Source organism: Camellia sinensis, chromosome 14, assembly GCF_055761805.1.
Source record: "Camellia sinensis isolate YWXY chromosome 14, ASM5576180v1, whole genome shotgun sequence".
NCBI classification, from domain to species: Eukaryota; Viridiplantae; Streptophyta; class Magnoliopsida; order Ericales; family Theaceae; genus Camellia; species Camellia sinensis.
In genome coordinates this window covers 41,976,166-42,000,377 of record NC_138974.1, presented here as the reverse complement: position 1 = coordinate 42,000,377, position 24,212 = coordinate 41,976,166, and the positions used below count along the sequence as shown (strand labels likewise).

Below are 24,212 nucleotides of genomic sequence, written 5' to 3'. Positions count from 1 at the left end.
AAGCAACTCTGCCAAATCAGTGAGCAAATAAGTTCAGGAAATCTAGTTTTCTAGTATGAAGAAGTTAAGCACACCAAGTCATAGGTGTGCCGACCAACCGAACGACAACGAAAACGATCGAACAAAAATAAACCAAACGGAAATGGAGGTCGACTCTGTTCAAGAAAGCTGTTATTTCCGAGAGATGGCATCACTCTCATGAAGTCACTTCAGTGAGAGACAGGAACCTACATTCTCTTTGACAGGCATAGCCTTAGCGTAAGGATCTTTGGGTCTTTGAAAAGGATCGATATGGCTCAACAAAAATTAGTTCAGTCCCTCCTGACCTTGAATGAGAGCAAGTAACTCCAAATCCACCTCCGAGGTGTATCTATGCCCCCCAATCTGATGAAGGAAGTAGTTAAAGAGAAGTTTCCCGGTGCAGAATTTACTCTCAATTCACGCCGCCACGTCATTTCTATTTCTGGTAGCATAGAATTAAAGCAAAAAGTTGAAGACATAATCTACGAGATTGCGTAGATGAACGGACCTTCAGCTCAGAGGGTTGACAATGAAGCTGGGTGTCCGATTTGCTTGTGTGAAGTGGAGGATGGTTATCGGCTCGAAGGCTGTTTACATCAGTTCTGCCGATTGTGCTTAATAGAGCAGTGTGAGTCCGCCATCAAAAGCCGAGATAGCTTTCCTATGCACTGTATGCACGAGGGTTGTGGAACTATAATTTTGCTTACTAACTTGCGATCTCTATTGTCGAGTGAGAAGTTAGATGAACTTTTCAGGGCCTCTCGGGGCTCATTTGTGGCATCAAGTGAAGGTAATTTCAGGTTTTGCTCATTACCCGATTGCCCTTCAGTTTATCAAGCGGCAGAGCCCTGTACGTCTGGAAAGCCATTCGTCCGTGGGGCATGTTATGTGGAGACATGTACACGGTGTCACTTGGAGTATCATCCGTTCCTGTCATGCGAGAAGTACATGGAATTCACGGAAGATCCGAATTCGTCGTTGAAGGAGTGGTGCAAGGGAAAAGAACATGTGAAGAACTGCCCTGTCTGTGGGTATACAATTGAAGAGATCGAGTTGGCAAGTGTGTACGTAAATTAGATGGGAGTTGCTCGGCCCCATCAGGTGTCAGAATTGGCTTGACTTAGCAACAGTCCAACCGAAAAAAAAAGATGGCCAATGAAGAAAAATGCTTCTAGATATAAGGAAAGTTGATAACCGACCAAGGAAGAAAAACAGTGTTAATCATGGCCGAGCAAAGCAAAGGAATAAAGTCAGGACGACCAAGCATAGAGGCAATGGGACCAAACAAACAGAGCCAATGTTTCTCAAGTAGGGACAGAATAAGCCTATTAAATAATGTTGAATTGTTCGGCCTCCAATGTCCTGCTCGGTTAACCAACGTGCAAACCAACCAAGCAAAAACATGCATACTGTGATTAAAGCATGAAGGGCAGCACATGGTCCACCAAACATTTCCATAAGCAAACTTGCAAAATTTGATTTGGAGTATCAAGCTTGTAGGGCCCACATCTATCTCACCAAGTGCAAAACAATACCAAGTACCCAGCAAATAGTTTTTGAATGTTATTACCATGCATGGCAATGGTATTGCTCGGTCCAATTATCCAACTTTAGGAATATATGTATATATATATATATCCCCCCCCAAAAAAATATATATACATATATATATTTATACATGTTTTTTTTAAATAATAATAATAATAATAATAAAAAAAAATAAGAAATAAAAAATTTTTCGTGTATATATATATATTTAATAAAAAATAAAAATAAATTTTTTTTTGTGGATTTATATATATATATATATATTTTCAAGTCAAGCAGCGATGCTCAGCCGACTGAAGGAGCACCAAGCTAGACAATTACAAGGCTAGTGAAGACACATTTAGTTTGGGGGGCACAACCGAGCTACAAAACATTGGGCAGACGCATATGTTAGACCGAACAATAATTTTTAATCCAGCTCATGGAGCTCAAATTAAGTTGTGATCACCCAAACTTCGAAGTTGGTGACAGAATTGGCTTCCGCTTCGCCAAACGTAAGCGCAAACCATGGGACAAATGAAGTGGGTGAAAATTAATCAAGTCTTGGTGCTAGGCCCAATGCAATACTCACTCCAAGGTGGAGCTAGGTCGGACCTCAGCCCTATGGCCAACACTTGCTCCGAAGCAAGACAATCATAGGAGTTCGGCCCAATGTACGAGCATCACTCAAAAGTGGGCCGGGCAATATGGTGGACCTTCTGGATGGACAGAACCACTCCGAAGTGGGTTGAGCAACATATTGGACCTCCTAGTTGGACAACCGTTCTAGAGCAGACCAACTTAGAGAAGACCAATTCACTAAAGATCTTTCTTGGGCCCACAAGAGACAAACAACCCTGCTCCTCCCCCTCTGCATGAACAGAATGTGGAGACATGGAGGCGCAGAGGGACAAGGTGCATATATGACAGACTTGCATCCGAATGGCAGGCGGAGTGGTCGTCCTCTTCCAATGAGAGATGTCCGCTAATGAGACAAACAAAACAGACCTGCACCCGAGTGTCAGGCGGAGTGGTCGTCCTCCTCCAATAGGAGACGACCACGAATAAGACACATTGGACAGATGGCGGAGAGAGAAGGACTTGAACGACAAACAACCTTCTCCTATAAAAGGTGAACACTATTCACTCTCAGGGGATCTGAAATCCATACACTTAACACATATACACTCTGTATTCTCTCCTCTCTTTTTCCTCTCCCTGAGTCCCTGACTTTACCATCGGAGGGGTTTCCGACCAAACCCCGGTCGGGCAGCCTCACCGTTTGTTATTCTGTGCAGATCTTCAATTCCCAAAGCCTGTTGTTCATCAACGAAGTTCAACCCTTCTTCATAGTGCGGAAATCACCCCCGCACAGATAGAAATCAAATCAGCGATGATGATGAAGATGAACGGTCGTCTGTGGCGGCGGAAATTGTAGTTGAATTAACGGCGACGATTGTACTGACAGTCGGAGTGGAGGACAAAACAGAGGTGGATGGAGAGAGAGAGAGAGAGAGAGAGAGAGAGAGAGAGAGAGAGAGATGATTTTCTTTTGTTGTAGATCTAGGGATTTGATGAACCAAATCTAGAGCCATGGAGTTCTGGCGGTGGAGGAGGTCATCATTGTGACCATATTTGCAGCATCAACGGCGCTGCTGTGGGTGTGGTGGCGGGGAGACCGTCAACTGGTCGCTGGTGAGTCCACATCTGCCTAAAAACCCATGAAAGTTGCCGATCACATGAATGATGGTGGTGAAGTGAGAGAGAGGGCAAGAGAGAGAGGGTAATGGAAGAAAAAGAGGGTGAGATATAAGATATGAGGAGAAAGTGAGAGATATGAGATAAAAGGGTGATTTGGAAAGTTAATTAAAAGTTGAATTTTTTATTTTATTTTTATTTTTTTGTCTTTTTATGTGTAAAAAATATGAGAGTTGATGTGATCAAAAATGAGTTATAAGTTAAAAATTAACTTCCCAAATTGCCCCAGAATCAACGTTTGTCAAGAAATGGAGTAGTTTAGTCATTTTACATGAGTTTATCCTTATGGACAATGTGTTTAGCGCCTGAACGTCTAGGCAAAAAAAAAGAAAAAAATATATATATATAATTAAATTTATTAACCGAACACCCATTAAAAAAAATAACTAATACATCTTACTGTCAAATGTTAGCATTTATTTTATTTTATTTTTCTCAAACCGCAATGGATGCTTGCATATGTTAAAAGATGTTAGTAATTAAACCAAGGGTGAATGATGGTGGGCAAACTAACAAGTGGGAAGAGGAGATTGATGTGATAATAATAGCGTGTCACATTCACATATATATAAATTTTATACATTCAAGTGGAGTTCACTTTTACTAAAAATATATTTTAACATGTTTTAACATCTCTATGGTAATGCCTACTTAAACTAATAAATACTTTTAACACACCTTACTTTTATTATTACTTTTTTATCATAGGGGAACTATCATTAAAGTTGAAATTAAGAAAAATATTTTTAAATTAATAAAAAACTTTACAATATTAAAAAATAAATGTATAAACTTTTTCATAAAAGTGATAATATATGTTAACATTACCACTGAAGTGTTATTTCTCTTATCATATAACATTTGCATATATATGATTTTAACTATCTTAATATCTCTTTTTTTTTATTATTATTTATTAGTGATTTATTAATTACAGTGTGAAGGGATAAATATTGACTCAAATCTGAAACAATTATGCAAGGAGTTACCCATCCAATGGAATGCTTTTTTTTATTTAAGGGGATAGACTAATTTCCATAAATCGAAAAACACAATGAGATCAACAACCTACCAGAGGGTCAATAAGATTAATCCTTAGCAAGTATGTGGACCATTATGTCATAAAATTGGCAATATGGGCCTTTATGTAACATCATACGATAAACAACTCAGAATTTTTAAGAACCACATAAGATTGACTCACCCCATACATCATTGATTGAGAAGAAATTTGATTCAAAACGCTACTATCAGAATGAAACTAGTGGTGGCTCTGGACAAAAGAGATAAGAACTTAATAGAAGAAGATGATCCAAATGATTAAAGTACATCGGCAAAAATTTACCTAGAAATGTGATATGCAATATGGGCAAATTATCCATAACTCTTCAGGGCCTGAGGAATGGCTTAAATTTAGGGGATGAAATTTATTTAAGGGAGATACGTTGCAGAGACCCCAATTTTGGTAATTTCTTTTGAAACCCAAACCTTATCATGCAAACCCTACTCGACCCCAATAACTTAGTGATCATTTCTAACACTCTAATATTGATTAATTAACTTTCTAATTATAGATTGATCATTCAGAACCCTAATTTATAGTTTTCATCGATTTCATTCGATTATTCAGCTTTTAATTCAATACAAAGTAACAAAAATTGAAATATTTTTCATATCACTATTTTAATTAATTCTAAACTTAAAATATGTATTCTAATTCATAAATTGAGCCTAGGTCCTCACACTTTATTAAAATTTCACTTTAACCCCAATTCAAGTGTCACACCCCCAAAATAACATAATAAATCCAACTCATGAACAGAAGGATAACAGAGATAAAATACTTTCATTCATCAAAGTTCGTATTACAAGGACAGTACATGCATTATACATTCATAAATGTACATCCTGAATCTATAGCATGTAATACCAGTTAATGATCAACAGAGTGAATGCCCTACAGGCTTACATGTTTCTAAGACATTGCTTGGTTACATAAAAGAGAGTCACAAGCTTTATACATATAAAGCCATCGGCTTGAATAAGCATAAAATATAAAACAATAAAATAAAGCCTCCAGCTCCTAGGTCTTCCCAAGCTACGTCCTTGGAGGAAACATATCACCAGTGCCTGAAAATGGTTTCCCAAGTACGGTAAGCCAAAGCCTAGTAGAAGTAATCTATCACAATATATGAGGTTTAACGAAGATATAAGTGTCAAGTGTATATTCAATATTCATAACCAAATATACATTCTCCACACGACTATACGATACTGATATTCATATCTCAATCCATTCCCATCTATTTATTTCAAATTATTTCAATTCATCACAGTTCATAGGCCAAGATTATAATTCTCCGAATAACCCAACTAAGACTACAACTCAGTGGTTCTCAATCAACACAATCATCATACAAGCATTTCATTATTACCATTTTACGAAAATTTTGTCCGCGGGATCGGCACCCATGTATATACATGATTTCGGAACTTTCACCCTAGACACTCCAGCCAACTTAATTTCAATGGAGTTTATCTCATATCTCCTCTCAAAACATGGAGTACATATCATTTCTCCTCCCAAAACATTATACATATACAATATATTTAAAGTACCGTCATATTCAATGACACAATTAAATGATTAGTTCAATTCACCTAATTCTCATGTAATTTCTACAACAATCATAACTATCATCCACCGATAGCCCAATACAGATATTCAATCTCAAGACAGATAATTTATTCAAGACTTTCAAAGGTGAGAGGTATTACATACTCAACTCCACTATCTATTTCAATGTTCGACCCATTTCATGTTTACAACACCAATTTCATTAGTTTATACAAAATAAATATCATAATCTTTTTAGGGCAAAATTTTCCCTTTTTTCAAAAATCAACCCATGTCCCAAAATCAACTATTTTGACATAACACCACCTTATTTCCAAACTCCATAACCATTTAAATTCCATTCATCAAAATCCCTCTTTTATTTCCTAACCAAACTCTAGGTTTGTCCACAATACTCCCAAAACCCACCATTATTACACAATCACAAATAACTAAGTTAAAAATCATAACAAAGTGTAGAAAGTCTGTACCTCAAAGAGAGAAGATGAGCCAAGCAAAGGTGGAACTTCAAAAATGTCCAAACCCAACTCTATTCGAATCAAAGTGTAGATCTTGAGATGCTCCAACTTTTTAACAAAGGTGAATGGATGGAGAAATCACTAGAACTAGGAAAAATATAGAGAGAGAGGGTCTCAACTTTAGATTTAAAAATGAAAAGATCTGAAAAAGTAATGTAAAAAGTCATTTTTGTGATATGATATACGCACAGTTCGCTCGAGTGAAAGAATTGACGCTCGAGCGCTAGACACAATAAGTTGTTCCGTTCGAGCGAAAGAAATGTCACTCGAGCGCCAAGACACACTGAACGCTCGCTACTCGAGCGTAGAAAGCACACATCCAGAAGTTTTGCAAACAATAAACCAACGCTCGAGCGCAGGAAAAACCGCTTGAGCATAGAAAACACTCTCCCAGTAGTTTTACAGACTTGCGAAGTTCTGAGAGTTCGCAAATCCCACTCGAGCGCAAGAAGTGTCGCTCGAGCGGTGGAGCAAAATAGCAAAGCCTGCTTGAGCACAAGAATGACCTCTCGAGCAGAGGACCAAAATCCTGGGCAACACAAGGTTTGAAAAACAAGCAACCAACCTGCCCAAATGCAAACACAACAACCCAAAAGCCAATTCTAAAGAGATACAAGGGGAACAAGAGGTAAAACAACAATATGAAAGCATTAAACCTGAGTCCGAAATACAGCAAGAGTCGGGTCAAAACCGGGGTCGCTATAATTCAAGTACTTATATATATACATAGTTGTACCTTTTATTATTAAATCTTTTTGTACACAAAATATTTACATTATATATGTGAATTTGTATACAAAATAAACAGAAAAATCCCTCAAAATTCCTCCCACATGGCCAGCCACCCCTATATATGTAAATTAATGTACATTTTGGAGCATCAAGCATGAATTCATTGATGAATTTGGCCAAGGACTCCTAAATTAAGAAAGTTTGTCTTGTATCAATGTACCAACTTAGTTCTAAACCAACTAAACTACGTTTAAGTCTAACTAAATCACACTTAACCCTTCTAATCCACCCTCATTCCATTTCAATTCAATTAAATACAAGCTCATTCCGTTTAATTCGAACCAAGGGACATTTTGAACCTTTTATCATTTTTTCCTATAAATACACCACCTCCTTCAACACTTTTGCACATCAAACACATACACAAAAATATAACTTTAGCTAAAGGGAGAGAAAGAGAAGAGAAAGTGTGAGCTTTGAGAGGAGGAAGAAAGTGAGCAATCTTGCACAAATAATCCTTCTAGACAAACAAGTAGGCTGTGGCACAATCCATTCTTTTATTTTCTCTTTCAAATACCTAATATTAGAGGCTTAGAATATTATTTTCAGATTTGTATATACAGTGTTCATGTGTTTAAATAAGAGGAGTTGAGCCTTGATTACCACCTTGCATGTATTCTCTCTTAAAATGGAACAAAACTATCTTTTTCTACTCATTTCTTACAGTATTTCCAAATGCATACCTTCAATCTGAAAATCTGATTTATTAATATATTATTTAGCATGTTTTCATCGTAAAATAAGTGAAAAATTACCCATGGTTGTCTCCTTTTTCTATTACTCTTTCTATTTCAAGTTTAGTGCACTTATGACCAGTACTTTCGAAAATTCTAGAAAAATGCAAAAAAATCCATTAACCTCCTTTTTATATCAAAACCTTCCTTAAAATGATACCTTACAAGAAAATATTATTTCATTGAAAAAGAGCTAGTGGTTTGAGAGAAAATCTGATTTTCAAAACAATCAATGAATCTAGACACCGCTGGAGTATTTATTAAATAACTAAAAATCTAGGAAAGTTAACCCACTTCCAAAAATTGATTTGGAAACTACATAAAATTCTCCGTGAACCCTAAGAAGGCTGAGTTTGGAAAAAATTTGAAAATGCCTCTTAATTGTGATATTTAAACTAAACCAAATATGGAAATTTGCTTATTTAATGGTTTGATGTTCTCAGTTACTTGAATATGTTCCTTATTGTTTGTTTAAATCTTAGCATGTCATCTACATATTATTGTGGCTGTAATCCTTTAAATTTTGCTATGGGATGTTCATATTTGTGTAGAAGTTTTATTTCAATTGCTTATGCTAACATTGACTAAAGCATGTAAATTAACGGGGAAATTTAATAGATGTGATAATGGGTTTTCGATCACTTGAATAATTTTACAAGATAATGATTGTGATAATTTCGTGTTTTGGTTGGCGGGACGTGGTTCCTATTGAAAGTAAATTCTTGTGCAAGTGGTTGTTTCGGAATCCTTGAATTGATTGGTTGTATTTGGACCCTAGGTGGTTTTATTGTAATAAGGTTGGAGAAGGTTATGGGCAAGACCCTTATTTTACCATCTCTTTTGAGGTCCATGGTTGGCGCTACGCTGTATGTAACCGTTGTGATTCTTTTTTATTTAAATGTCTGTCAAACTTGAGGATATAAGAATTGTTTGGCGCTAAGGAAAGATGAGCATGTTGTGATTATTTAGCTCATTTTTTTCCCTCAGAGCTGAAGTGAATCCAAAAGTATGTTTAGGGATTGTTTGGTTTCGTTTTCATTGCTTTTTGTTACTCATGTTTTCAAAAAATAAGAGAATAATAATTTTAAGCATACCCTTGTTTTCATATGTTTTTTTAGTTTTTATGAATCCATTTTTTAAGAATTTGGAAAGCAATAAACAATTGTTTCCTGTAGGAGCCGAATAAATAGCGGAATCAAATAAGCGAAGTACATTTGGAGGCCTAGGAGACAGACATTATTCGGACCCATCCTACACGATCAGGAGGCCAAATACAATAAATAGGCCGAATAGCTATTGAATTATGGAGCCGAATAAATAAGAGGATAATGGGCGAAAAGTGGGCCAGGCCCCGAGGCTCAGGAAACGAGTATAAATAGAGGAACAACAGTCGAAGAAATGTATGTGAGAATTAGTATTCATAACTTAAGTTACAAGCAATCAAGAGAGCATATACTGACTTATCCGTCGGAGTGCTAATTTCGGCACCCTTGACCGGAGTATTCATTCATTTTCAGGTGACTAGCTGAGGATCACGAACGTCCCTTAGGATCTGAAGAGTATTTCCAAACCACTTCTCCACAATTGGCATCGTCTGTGGAAATACCCAAATACATCCATGGCGGACGTAATGGAAGACCCTCCGATAGTCACTAACGAAACCACACAGAGAGACAACCTCACTCTAACAAACATGCTTGGATCGGAGACTATCGCCGCGAGACGCGCCTTGAACTTCGCCTCACTCTCGACTTCAGCGCATGAGACAATGCAAGCGATCATGGAACAAGCAAAGCAAAACGAACAGAGGTTGGAGAACATGATCACTGAGAACAAACGTCTCCGTCAGGATTTGGCCTTGGAAGTGGCGAAGTCCAAACAAGCTGTACGCCAAGATCCGGAACGACCTTTGAGGGCAGGTGGTCGATGACCTCGAGCCCGACAACAAGACACGGATAGCGACTCCGACTCATTATCCCCAGAGCCCAAGAAGAAGGGACGACCCGAAACTACCAGTTCCTCTGAAGAGAGTCCACGTATAAAGTATAAGCGAAGAAGAAATAGTTCAGACAAAGAAGACCAATACGATCCTTTTGTACGACAGATTGCGAGGGCAGTGTTACCCAAGAAATTCAAAGCACCATCATTCACCTTGTACGACGGTAAATCAGACCCCACCGATCACATCCGTCATTACAAGCAAGCCATGACGCTGCATGCAGACGATGAGGCTTTCATGTGTAGAATATTTCCAAGCAGTTTGGGACCACTGGCTGTTAGGTGGTATTATAAACTGGAGCCGACTTCGATCAAGAGCTTCTACCAACTCCAAAAATCCTTCAGGGCAAGGTTTATCACTAATGAGGTCCAGCCAAAGCAAGCCAATTCCCTCTGGGCAATGCAGATTCAACCGGGGGAAACCCTTCGTGCGTATTCGGCGCGGTATTAGGAGTGTTTTAATTTGGTAGATGATGCTTGCAATGACTCTATGGCCATCACCGCCTTCAAGATGCGATTACATCCCGGCAGTGCCCTCTGCCACTCTTTAACCAGACGGCCCCCTAAAACAGTCTGGTCGTTGATGAAGAAAGTTCAGGAATACTGTAAAGTGGAAGATGACGTCTTGCGGATTAAAGCTGAAAACTTGGCCAACAAGACGGCTTCTTCTGAAATTGCTCAGCCGTTAAATTCTGTACCACCTCTGAGCCCTGAACCACAACATCTGGCTAAACGAGACAAGAGACGGGATTCTCGTTGATCAAGCGACCAATGCTCCCACCGAACAAATGAAAAACTGCAAGTAGATAGTAGGCGCACAAAGTGCGTCGACAAGAAATATACGGAGTTATCAAAGCCGATCAGCTCGGTTATGTCCAAAGTCAAACACCTTCCGTTCTTCAAATGGCAGTCCAAAATGGTGGGACCTCCCGACACGAGAAGATGGGATAGGCCGTGCAAGTATCACAAGGATCATGGCCATGATACTGAGAGTTGTTATGCATTGAAAGATCATCTGGAGGAATTGGTACAAGATGGTCGGCTACAACAGTGCATCCGAAAGAGCAACTCAACCAAAGCAATAGCCGTAAGGCAGGATTCACCTCCACTCAGTGTGATCCACATGATATACAGTCTACCAGTGCCATCCTCGGTATATACGATCCGGTCGAATCCCGAACCTCAAAATCAACTCACTTCGGCTAAACGGCCCCATGAAGCCACGAGCATCACTTTTGATGATTCAGATTTGGCCGGAATGACACTCCCCCACATTGATCCCTTGGTAATCGAGTTATGCGTAAACCGATTCACCGTTGAGCGCGTACTTATTGATCCAGGGAGCATATCGGAGGTTATGTATTACAAGACATTCACCAAACTCGGCTTCTCCGAATCGGATCTTTCTCTGACTTCTTATCCACTATTCAGCTTCAACGCCAATCCGGAATACCCGTTGGGGAAAATCACACTACCCGTTCGAGCAGGCTCTCGAACAGTGGATGTGGAATTCTTGGTCGTCAAGCTGCCATCGCTGTATAATCTCATCATGGGAAAAACTTGGTTGCACACCATGCAGGCTGTGCCAAGCACCTATCATCAGATGCTACGCTTCTTGATGGAACGCGACATTGAGCAAATCCGTGACTCCCAGAAATCAGCACAAGAATATTATCTCCTTGCTAGAAAGAAACCAAAGGAGTTACAAGTAAATTCTATTGAGGTGCCCGATCGGGAGAGCCTTGATGATGTTGGGCGGCTCCCAAGTGAAAAGGCCACGGAAGCCCTGGATCGAGTTGAAATCAACGGGAACCTAGACAGGTTCTTCATGGTCGGCGCCTCCCTAAATTAAGCCGATAGACACCAACAAATTTCCTTCCTTCTTGGCAACCTTGATGTATTTGCGTGGACTTCATATGTGATATCGGGTGTAGATCCGTCTGTCTCACAGCATTGTCTAAATGTTGACCCTAAATGCAAGCCGATTATTCAAAAGAGCCGGCGGTCGGCCGCAGAGCACACTGCCGCCGTTGTTGAAGAGGTTGACCGGTTGCTTGACGCCGGGGCAATCAGGGAAGTGACCTACCTTACATGGCTCTCTAATACTGTGGTTGTGAAGAAGAAAAATGGGACTTGGCAAGTGTGCGTTAATTTCACAGACCTAAACAAGGCCTGCCCCAAGGATTGTTTTTCCCTACCCAGAATTGACCAACTTGTAGATGCGACGGCACGCTATCAGTGTATGAGCTTCATCGATGCTTATAGAGGCTATCATCAAATCGCCATGCATCCGAAGGACCAAGACAAAACTGCATTCCTCACCCCAAGAGAAACCTACTGCTATAAGGTTATGCCTTTTGGACTGAAGAATGCAGGGGCAACTTACCAAAGACTGGCCACTGCCATGTTCAAGGAGCAACTCGGCCACACTATGGAAATGTACATTGATGACATGGTGGTCAAATCCAAAGAAGAGCAAACTCATCTAGCCGATCTTTTGAACGGCACAACAAAACTGCACACAATTCTATAAATACAACTTTTTCAAATGTTCTCATTGTATTTAAAAAAGCATCATATACAGTCAGTGTCGGAGTGACGTGCCTCTCCTCAATCTTAAAAACTCACCCTTAATTAAAAAAAATATTTTCTTAATTTACACCTTTGAAGTTTCAAGTGCCTCCATAAATCTGTTTACCTTCTCTTTTCTTTACTTTTTCTTTTCAACAAAATCTCCATAATTTGTCACTTTAAATGTTTAATTTTGCTAAAAGTTTCTCTTATAAATTTTATATTATATCTCTCTTCCCTCTCATTTCTTTCTATGACCCTCTCTATCTCTATTTTTGTTTGTGTTTGCTTCTTAATGCAATTTCGCTCTCATCTTTTATGGAGTTGTGTGATCGTATTTTAAATTATGATGATCATCATGTTCAGAACTAAACAAAAAATAGAATTAATAATAAAAAATAACAAAAATCCCTTAAAAATAAAAATGATTCGTTAACTCGAGCATAACCCTAATATATAACTTTGGAATCACATTAATCTTTAGTCAATGAAATCGGGTTCAATTGGATTGTGATAAATCGTGCAATTGCTTCAACTTAATGGTACCCCTCCTGAGCCAAAATCTTGGCTCTGCCACTATATACTGTTAGAAAATTAAACAGGATTTACTATTAGAATAAAAATACCAAACTACATTTGACATTTTACGCAAATACAAAATGAAGCTGAACGCTTCCTAATGTGCGTTTGGGATCAGCTCTGGCAAATTCTCGGGTTACATTGTCAACCACTGAGGAATCGAAGCCAACCCGAGGCAAATCACAGCAATCTTGGAGCTCGGCTCCCCTCGTTCAGTGAAAGAGGTTCAAAAGTTGATGGGGATGGCCGCCACACTCAATAGGTTCATCAGTCGGTCCACAGATCATTACCGACAATTCTTTCATACACTACAACAGGGCAAGGCTTTCGAATGGTTCGCCGAGTGCGAAGCCGCTTTCAATGGCCTTAAGACCTACCTCCGATCAGTGTTACTCTTGACAACACCTTCGGTCGGTGACCCGCTCATTTTGTATCTGGCAATTTCCGACCGGGCCGTTAGCGCTGTACTGATAAAGGAAGAGCTGGGGGAGCAGCGACTAGTGTATTATGTGAGCAAGGTAATGGTTGACGCCGAAACACGCTACCTTCCACTGGAAAAACTCATCCTAGCCCTAGTCATGGCGGCAAGAAAACTGATACATTACTTCCAGGGGCATAGCATCGGGGTGCTAACAGATTACCCGCTCCAATTAGTACTACGTAGTGCAGAAGCATCAGGACGCATTTCAAAGTGGGCTCTTGAACTCGGCCAGTACGATATTCAGTTTCTATCTAGAACCTTAATCAAGGGACAGGTGCTTGCCGACTTTATCACCGAATTTACTGAGGGTCTTGCTGACTTCAAGTCTGATGAAATTCGACCTAAGTCGAACTGGAGAATTTATGTTGGGGACATTTGGCAGTTGTACTGTGATGAATCATCCAATCAACGTGGCAGTGGAGTCGGAGTAGTAATCATGGCTCTCGACAGTGCAATAATTGAGCAGGCCGTCAAGCTTGGCTTTGAAGTATCAAATAACGAAGCCGAATACGAAGCCCTTCACGAAGCCCTTCTAACCGGTTTGCGGAATGCACATCTTCTGGGGCTCAACGTTTGCTTGTATTTTGCGATTCAAAACTGGTGATCAATCAGCTAAAGAGGGAGTACGCGGCAAGAAATGACCGTATGGCGGCTTACATGAAAACGGTTGACTCCTTGCTGGCAAAATTTTACCATCATAAATTAAATCAGATAACACGTGATCAGAACACACATACAGATGCCCTAGCCTGCCTAGCCTCCACCATTAACTTAGAAATTAAATGGACCATCGAAGTAGGCTTCATCCCGGAGCCGAGCATTGGCCCTTCGGAGGAAGTCCAGGTCAATGTCATAGAATTTGGACCGAGTTGGATGGATCCATTACCGCATTCCTATCTTCCGAACAGCTCCCAAAGGACAAGAAAAAAGCGCACAAGCTGCGAAACAAAGCTCTGCGATACTACTTGGATCTGCAAGGAAAGCTTTACAAAAAATCCCTTTCTGGTCGATACTTGGAATGCGTGCATCCGGACAAAGTCGAAAAGCTTCTACCTGAAATACATGAAGGCAGTTGTGGCGCCCATTCTGGCGGGCGCTCTTTGGCTCATCGAGCAGTGACACAGGGGTATTACTGGCCGACAATGAGAGCCGATGCCGAATGTTACGTGAAAAAATGTTAACAGTGCCAGAAGTTCTTTCCTTTAACCCACCTGCCTGTGGAAGAGTTAATATAGCGATCCCGGGTTTACCCTTGTTATACCGTGATCCGGATATGTGTCCGTAGATGTTAGTAGTTGTTTATTATCTTGTTTACATCCTTTTTACTTCGTATTTGAGTTATAGGATGTGTTGGGCGGATTTGTTTCAGGTTGGTTGGGTTTAGAAACCAAAACTAGTTGCCCAGATTTTTGGCCTGTCCGCTCGAGCGGAGGTGTTGGCGCTCGAGCGGGGAATACACCCATCCAGTATTTGTTGTGCAGTGTTGTACGCTCGAGCGTAGGGTTGGGAGCTCGAGCGGAGGCCTGGTTCTGCAAAAGTGCTGGACGAGTGCATTATGCGCTCGAGCGGGAGGTTGGCCGCTCGAGCGGAAGTCTGTGAGTGGCCGCTCGAGCGGGGCGTTTTACGCTCGAGCGGAGACCTGGGTTAAAGTCCCGAATTTGTGACTCTTCAAATCACTTTTTCACTTTCTCTTCTCTCTCTTACTTTTCCAAAAACACCATTGTTGAGTCTTTCTCTCTAGATACTACCTTCTCTCTAGGTTTTGATCTAGTATGAGTGATTTGCTCACCTTTGGCCTTTACAAAAAAGTTGTTGATCGTCGAGGGCTTCATTTTAATCTGAAAATCTCGGGTTTTGGAGCACGTTGGGTTTTGTCGTCTTCTCCTTTGGGACTCCGAATTTGAGGTAGGGATATCCTACTCCTCTCTATGGGTTTTGTCTTTAAATTTTGGTATTTTGAGATGTTGGGCTTGGTTTGGTAATTTTGTGAAAGTTTGGGGCTTTTGTGTAATTTTACAAAAGTTGGGGTTTTATTCATAATAAACCTGAATGCATGTTTGGCATAGAGAAATTGAATGAATGTTAAATCATTGATGAAAATGGGACCTAAGGGTTGAAATGGTAATTATGGATAATGGCCTAATTACATTGTTTAATTAATTGGGATAATTAATTGGGAGAAATGAGAAAATGAAATGTTGATTGAATATCCATTTGTGCATTTATTTTCTGTTTAGAAATAACTGCTTTGGGCTATCGGTGGAGGATAGTCGTGATTGTTGTAGGCAATGCATGATGATTAGGTAAACTAAAACTAATCAATGAAATGTGTCATGGAATTTGACTGTTGATAGAATACATTAATTGTATGTATTGTGTGATTGTATATAGAACCAATGTGTTTATATACGTTATGTGTAGAGAAGGAGATAGGGGATGTACTCCGCGGTTTAGGGGAAGATAGGGGATGTACCTCTAAACCGGATAAGTATTGGGAGAAGATAGGGGATGAACTCCGTAGACACAGCTCATATACTTGTCTAGAGAAGTGAAGATAGAGCTCATATGCTTATCTTTGTGAAGTGTGGATACAGCTTATATGCTTATCTGTGAATGTGGGATATTGTTGTTATACATATCTGTTGAGAATGTGGATATAGCTTTTATGCTTATCTGAATGTGAGATATAGTTTTTATACATATCTGTGGAAATGATGATAGAGCTAGCATGCTTATCTGTTGAAAAAGGGAAAATGAAAGGTAACTTAGACTCATAAGTTGTATGACATAAATGTGTAATTTATGTGCATGTATCAGTGTTGACCATCTATCAATTGCTAATATTTTAGTCATTGTCCACGGTTGGTTTAGTGTATTTCTACTGGGCTGTGGCTCACCCTATATGGGAATATCATTTTCAGGTGCAGGAAGCATGCCACCTCCAAGGACATAGCTGGGAGGCTAGTGGCGGACATACTTTTGTCGCTTAACTTTTGATGTATTACATGTAACTTCAAGCCTAGGGCTTAATGTGTAAACGAGTTAGTACTCTTTTGTTGTAACCAAGTGTTAACTTGGAAAACTGTAAGCCTGTAGGGCATTTTGTTATGATGTTAACATGTAATACTTATGTAATGAAACTCTAAGGAATAAAGGAATGTGGTTAGTTTATATGTAAATGCATGCCTTATTTGATGGGATTAATGTTATTATTTTGAGGGCGTTACAACTTGGTATCAGAGCGTACCGGGTTCGAATACTTTGGGTACGTGGGAAGTGATTAGTATCACAATGGGTTTGTCTCGCTTGATAGAGACTTAGATGTAGTATCATATGCTATGTGCTTAATTGATAACATGCTTATGTGATTATGTGGGTATGGGATTTAATTTCTGGGATGTTGATTGGATCCTTGAGTTTCTGGGAGTCTTGTTGGAAAAGCACTTGATCAATGCTGTTTCTAACCGGAACTCTAGTAACGCCTCGGGACTATCATTATCCGGAAATGAAATTCGTAAGTGCTTATGTGTTTATGTGCTTATGTGGAGTGAATTACGGTTGTCCATGCATTAGGACGTGAGTGTTTAGTTTCGGCACATTTATGAATGTGCTAACGTTCTGTGTTGCCTTTATTAGGATGTCAGGACGAGGAAGAGGAGCTAGGCGTGGTAGACCTGCGAGGCAGGAAGCACCGTTACCGGGTGAGATTCCGGCAGTGCAGGAGGGAGTTGGGCAGGCCACTGTGGCCGAGCCAGTAGGTCAGCAGGCTATGGGTGCCTTGGCGAGAGAGATAGCAGGAGCCTTGGGTATTCTTAGAGCTGGGAATCAGGCAGCTGGGACAGGGCCTTCTTTCTTGAAGAGGGAGTTCTTCCGGTCTAATCCTGATGAGTTTATTGGGGATCCGAAGGAGCCACTGAAGGCTGATGAGTGGTTAGAACAGATGAGTAAGACGTTCGAGATGCTTGGCATTGAGGACGGAGCACTGAAAGTGACCTTGGCATCCTTCCAACTGAAGGGAGATGCGGGTCAATGGTGGAAGTACGAGAAGGCTCGTGTTGGTGGTACTTGGGAGGCGTTTATAAATGCTTTTCAGGAGAGGTTTTTGTCTGCAGCAGCTAGGGAGAAGCTGAGGGATCAGTTTAGCCGGCTTAAACAGCAGGGCTTGTCAGTGGCCGAGTTTGAGGCTACTTTTACCAGTCTGTCCAGGTTTGCACCGGAACTGGTGGCGTCTGAGGAACGCCGTTGCTATGAGTTTGAGCGGAAGTTGAGGCGGGGCCTCAAGTTGAGAGTTGGTGGGTCTTACATTCGAGAGTATAGACACCTAGTTGATGCTGCTGCTCATATGGAGATTATGATGCAGGAGGAGGAAGAAGAACAGAGGGGCTCCAAGAGGAGCCAGGATAGTCAGAGTGATGGCAAGAGGCAGAGGGGTTTTAACCCTCAGCAGTCTCAGGGTGCAGTCTCTAGATCGACCTTTCCAGTGCCGAGTGTAGGCTCGGGGAGAGGCAGTCAGGGGGAATTCACTTGTTATAAGTGTGGCCAGCTGGGTCACAAGGTTTCAGTTTGCCCGCAGAAGGGTGGGGGTCAGAAAGCTGCTTCTTCTTCAGCTAGACCGCAGAGTCAGAGTTTGGGCAGGGGGCAGCTCTTGACTTGTTATCAGTGTGGACAACCTGGGCACCTGAAAAGGTTTTGCCCGCAGTTGAGTGCCACTTCGGGAGCGTCTGGTTCTAGGCAGATGCAGGGTTTTCAGCCAGCTCAGTCTGTGCAGGCCTCGAGGGCCAATCCGGGAGTTTCGTCATCCCAGTCTGTGCAGCAGTCTTTTGCTCCGAGAGGTGAGCAGGTAGACCAGGGGCCTACGGGGCGCGTGTATGCTGTTACCGCGCAGGATTTAGTACCGGCTCCATCAGTAGTGAGAGGTACTTTTCTGTTTTGCAACTCAGTTGCTAATGTGTTGATAGACACGGGTGCATCTCATTCTTTTGTATCTGCTGCATTTGCATCGGTTTTGGAATTGGAGTTAGCACGGTTAGCATCTCCTATTTGTGTAGTATCGCCTTTGGGTGGTGAGTTGATCCTGAAACAGGGTGTTAGAGGATGTGATATAGAGGTCGCCGACTATAGGCTTCCTTTTCCGTTTGTTGTCATGCCCATGAAGGGCTTTGATGTTATTTTGGGTATGGACTGGTTATCGTCATACCGGGCTGTTATCGATTGCTACCGCCAGAGGGTCACGTTATGTACCTTGAGCGGGGAGTGGTTCCATTTCTTGGGAGACCGGGTTGGTAGTGTTTTGCCACCGGGGTATGATTCGCGAGGGCGAAGTGAACTTAGTAGTCTACTTGCTAGCTTTGAGAGTGGTGAGAGTGGTGAGACCCTGCATGTATTGCCGAGGGTGGTTTGTGAGTTTTCGGATGTTTTTCCCGAAGATCTTGTTAGTTTGCCACCTCACCGAGAAATAGAGTTCTCTATTGATTTAGTGCCCGGCACGGCGCCGATTTCTATGGCACCTTACCGTTTTGCTCCAGCAGAGTTGGTTGAGTTGAAAGTTCAACTCCAGGAATTGCTAGATAAGGGCTTTGTTCGCCCTAGTGTTTCACCGTGGGGAGCACCGGCACTCTTTGTTAAAAAGAAAGATGGTGCCTTGAGATTGTGTATTGACTACCGGAAGTTGAATCGGGCTACGGTTAAGAATAAGTATCCTATGCCCCGTATAGATGATTTGTTTGACCAGTTGAAGGGTTCCCGTTGTTTCTCTAAGATAGACTTGAGATCGGGTTACCACCAGTTGAGGATCAGGGAAGAGGATATTCCGAAAACGGCATTCCGTACGCGGTATGGCCATTACGAGTTTCTGGTGATGCCATTTGGGCTTACCAATGCACCGACAGTCTTTATGGACTTGATGAACCGAGTTTTCCGGGAGTTCTTAGACCGATTTGTGGTCGTCTTCGTGGACGATATTCTTATCTATTCGCCTTCTGAAGAGGAGCACGAGGCACACTTGAGAGTGGTGCTTGAGTTGCTTAGAGCCCATAGGCTGTATGCCAAGTTTGGGAAGTGTGAGTTTTGGCTGAGAGAAGTCAAGTTCTTAGGCCATGTGGTATCCGGGGAAGGGGTGTCTGTTGATACATCTAAGGTTGAGGCAGTGCAAGATTGGGCACAGCCTAAGAGTGTATTTGAGATCCGCAGTTTTCTGGGATTAGCTGGGTATTACCGTCGGTTTGTGAAAGATTTCTCCAGGTTAGCGTCACCGTTGACTAGACTGACTCGGAAGGGAGTCAAGTTTGTGTGGAGTGAGACTTGTGAAAAGTCGTTCCAAGAACTGAAAGTTAGATTGACCACCGCTCCGGTGTTGATTATTCCGGAGAGAGGGTTGGGTTATGCGGTTTATTGTGATGCCTCACGAGAGGGTTTGGGCTGTGTGTTGATGCAAGAGGGGAAAGTGGTAGCTTATGGCTCACGTCAGTTGAAAATACACGAGAAGAATTACCCCACACACGACCTAGAGTTAGCGGCTGTAATCTTTGCCTTGAAAATCTGGAGGCACTACCTTTATGGTGAGAAGTTCGAGGTATTCTCGGACCATAAGAGTTTGAAGTATCTGTTTACACAGAAAGACTTGAATTTGAGGCAGAGGAGATGGATGGAGTTCATCGAGGATTATGATTTTGAGTTACAATATCATCCGGGAAAGGCCAATGTTGTGGCCGATGCCCTTAGTAGGAAATCCATTAGTGATGTTGCTAGTATAGCCATCCGGGAATGGGAGATGTTGGGAGCACTTGGCGAGTTTGATTTGCTACTGGGCGAATCTGTTGAGGCTGCGGCCTTGTTTTCTGTTGTTGCGCAGCCTACACTTGTGATTAGAGTGTTAGAGGCACAGAGAGGTGACTTTGAGGTAGAATCCCTCCGAGAGAAGATCTCCAGTGGGAAAGTTGAGAAGGGCTTGACGGTGTATCCCGACCTGAGTGTGAGATACCGAGACCGTTTGTTTGTACCGGAGTCTTGCCGCGAGGAAGTACTCCGAGAGTTTCATCATTCGCGCTTTGCGGTGCATCCGGGAGGTACTAAGATGTATCAGGATTTGGGTCGCCAGTTTTGGTGGCGGGGTATGAAGAGAGATGTGGCTGTTTTCGTATCAAAGTGCCTTACTTGCCAGCAAGTGAAGGCCGAGCATCAGAGGCCAGCGGGTTTGTTGCAACCCTTGCCTATTGCCGAGTGGAAGTGGGAGCATGTCACTATGGACTTCGTTGTAGGTCTTCCGAGGACTCAGCGGGGTAGTGTTACTATTTGGGTGGTTGTAGACCGGTTGACTAAGTCGGCGCACTTTATTCCTATGCGCGTGAGAGATTCGGTAGATCATCTTGCCGATTTGTATATTCGGGACGTAGTGAGATTGCACGGGGTCCCAGTGACGATCATCTCAGATAGAGATCCTCGTTTTACTGCTAGGTTGTGGCAGAGTTTGCAGAGTGCCTTGGGCACTAAGTTGACCTTTAGTACGGCTTATCATCCTCAGACTGACGGGCAGTCCGAGCGTACTATTCAGATCCTTGAAGATATGCTTCGGGGTTGTGTCCTGGACTTCAGTGGGACGTGGGAGAGGCACTTACCTTTGGTAGAGTTTGCCTACAACAACAGTTTTCAGTCTAGCATCGGTATGGCACCGTTTGAGGCCTTGTATGGCCGACCGTGTAGGTCTCCAGTGTGTTGGGCCGAGGTGGGTGATGCACCTTTGTTGGGTCCGGAGTTGGTTAGGGAGACGACGGAGAAAGTTGAGTTTATCCGTAGGAGGCTTGTTACAGCCCAGAGTCGACAAAAGAGTTATGCCGACCGTAGGAGGAGGCCTTTGGCGTTTGAGGTAGGTGATCATGTCTTTCTGAAGATATCACCTAGACGAGGCCTGATGAGATTTGGGAAGAGTGGGAAGTTATCCCCTCGGTTTATTGGTCCTTTTGAGATCCTTGAGAGGATTGGTGAGGTTGCTTATCGATTAGCCTTACCACCGCAGTTGTCCGGAGTGCATGACGTGTTTCATGTGAGTATGCTTCGGAAGTATGAGCCAGATCCATCACATGTGTTGGATTGGACTGATTTATAGGTAGATGAGGATGCCTCGTATGAGGAGAGACCGGTTCGGGTCTTGGATAAGCGGGATCAGGTCCTGCGTGGCAAGACCATTCCTTTGGTGAAAGTCTTGTGGAAACATCACGGAGTGGAGGAAGCCACTTGGGAACGTGAGTTGGAAGTCCGAGAGAAATATCCGGACTTGTTGGTTGATGTGTAATCTTGTATTTAAATTTTACATTTTGTTGAACTTAAGAGCTTTTATATATATGTCTTAAGTTGTGAAACATTGAAAATGTTTTGATTATTGGAAGTATGTTTGGAACTTGCCTCATATGGAAGTTGAATGTGACACTATATGTGTTGAATATATTGTTGAAATTGGAAAGATAGTGCATAATGTTAATGCATGTTGAAAGTACATATGTGATATACATATTGTGAGATGTCTCTTGTTAGAGAGATGGGATGACCGGTAATGGGTCGAATTGTTGAATGTTAAAATGTAACATTGTTTAAAATGGAGGAAAACTTGTTTTTGAAAACTTGTGTTTAATTTCGGGGACGAAATTCTTTAAGGGGGGGAGGTTATAGCGATCCCGGGTTTACCCTTGTTATACCGTGATCCGGACATGTGTCCGTAGATGTTAGTAGTTGTTTATTATCTTGTTTACATCCTTTTTACTTCGTATTTGAGTTATAGGATGTGTTGGGCGGATTTGTTTCAGGTTGGTTGGGTTTAGAAACCAAAACTAGTTGCCCAGATTTTTGGCCTGTCCGCTCGAGCGGAGGTGTTGGCGCTCGAGCGGGGAATACACCCATCCAGTATTTGTTGTGCAGTGTTGTACGCTCGAGCGTAGGGTTGGGAGCTCGAGCGGAGGCCTGGTTCTGCAAAAGTGCTGGACGAGTGCATTATGCGCTCGAGCGGGAGGTTGGCCGCTCGAGCGGAAGTCTGTGAGTGGCCGCTCGAGCGGGGCGTTTTACGCTCGAGCGGAGACCTGGGTTAAAGTCCCGAATTTGTGACTCTTCAAATCACTTTTTCACTTTCTCTTCTCTCTCTTACTTTTCCAAAAACACCATTGTTGAGTCTCTCTCTCTAGATACTACCTTCTCTCTAGGTTTTGATCTAGTAGGAGTGATTTGCTCACCTTTGGCCTTTACAAAAAAGTTGTTGATCGTCGAGAGCTTCATTTTAATCTGAAAATCTCGGGTTTTGGAGCACGTTGGGTTTTGTCGTCTTCTCCTTTGGGACTCCGAATTTGAGGTAGGGATATCCTACTCCTCTCTATGGGTTTTGTCTTTAAATTTTGGTATTTTGAGATGTTGGGATTGGTTTGGTAATTTTGTGAAAGTTTGGGGCTTTTGTGTAATTTTACAAAAGTTGGGGTTTTATTCATAATAAACCTGAATGCATGTTTGGCATAGAGAAATTGAATGAATGTTAAATCATTGATGAAAATGGGACCTAAGGGTTGAAATGGTAATTATGGATAATGGCCTAATTACATTGTTTAATTAATTGGGATAATTAATTGGGAGAAATGAGAAAATGAAATGTTGATTGAATATCCATTTGTGCATTTATTTTCTGTTTAGAAATAACTGCTTTGGGCTATCGGTGGAGGATAGTCGTGATTGTTGTAGGCAATGCATGATGATTAGGTAAACTAAAACTAATCAATGAAATGTGTCATGGAATTTGACTGTTGATAGAATACATTAATTGTATGTATTGTGTGTTTGTATATAGAACCAATGTGTTTATATACGTTATGTGCAGAGGAGGAGATAGGGGATGTACTCCGCGGTTTAGGGGAAGATAGGGGATGTACCTCTAAACCGGATAAGTATTGGGAGAAGATAGGGGATGAACTCCGTAGACACAGCTCATATGCTTGTCTAGAGAAGTGAAGATAGAGCTCATATGCTTATCTTTGTGAAGTGTGGATACAGCTTATATGCTTATCTGTGAATGTGGGATATTGTTGTTATACATATCTGTTGAGAATGTGGATATAGCTTTTATGCTTATCTGAATGTGAGATATAGTTTTTATACATATCTGTGGAAATGATGATAGAGCTAGCATGCTTATCTGTTGAAAAGGGGAAAATGAAAGGTAACTTAGACTCATAAGTTGTATGACATAAATGTGTAATTTATGTGCATGTATCAGTGTTGACCATCTATCAATTGCTAATATTTTAGTCATTGTCCATGGTTGGTTTAGTGTATTTCTACTGGGCTGTGGCTCACCCTATATGGGAATATCATTTTCAGGTGCAGGAAGCATGCCACCTCCAAGGACATAGCTGGGAGGCTAGTGGCGGACATACTTTTGTCGCTTAACTTTTGATGTATTACATGTAACTTCAAGCCTAGGGCTTAATGTGTAAACGAGTTAGTACTCTTTTGTTGTAACCAAGTGTTAACTTGGAAAGCTGTAAGCCTGTAGGGCATTTTGTTATGATGTTAACATGTAATACTTATGTAATGAAACTCTAAGGAATAAAGGAATGTGGTTAGTT

At 41.6% G+C, this 24,212-nt stretch overlaps 1 pseudogene; it reads left to right on the top strand.

The window, feature by feature from the left end:
- The first annotated feature begins 519 nt into the window (after positions 1-519).
- Positions 520-1,098, top strand: LOC145806938 (ATP-dependent RNA helicase DEAH12, chloroplastic pseudogene; annotated as a pseudogene).
- Positions 1,099-24,212: the final 23,114 nt, after the last annotated feature.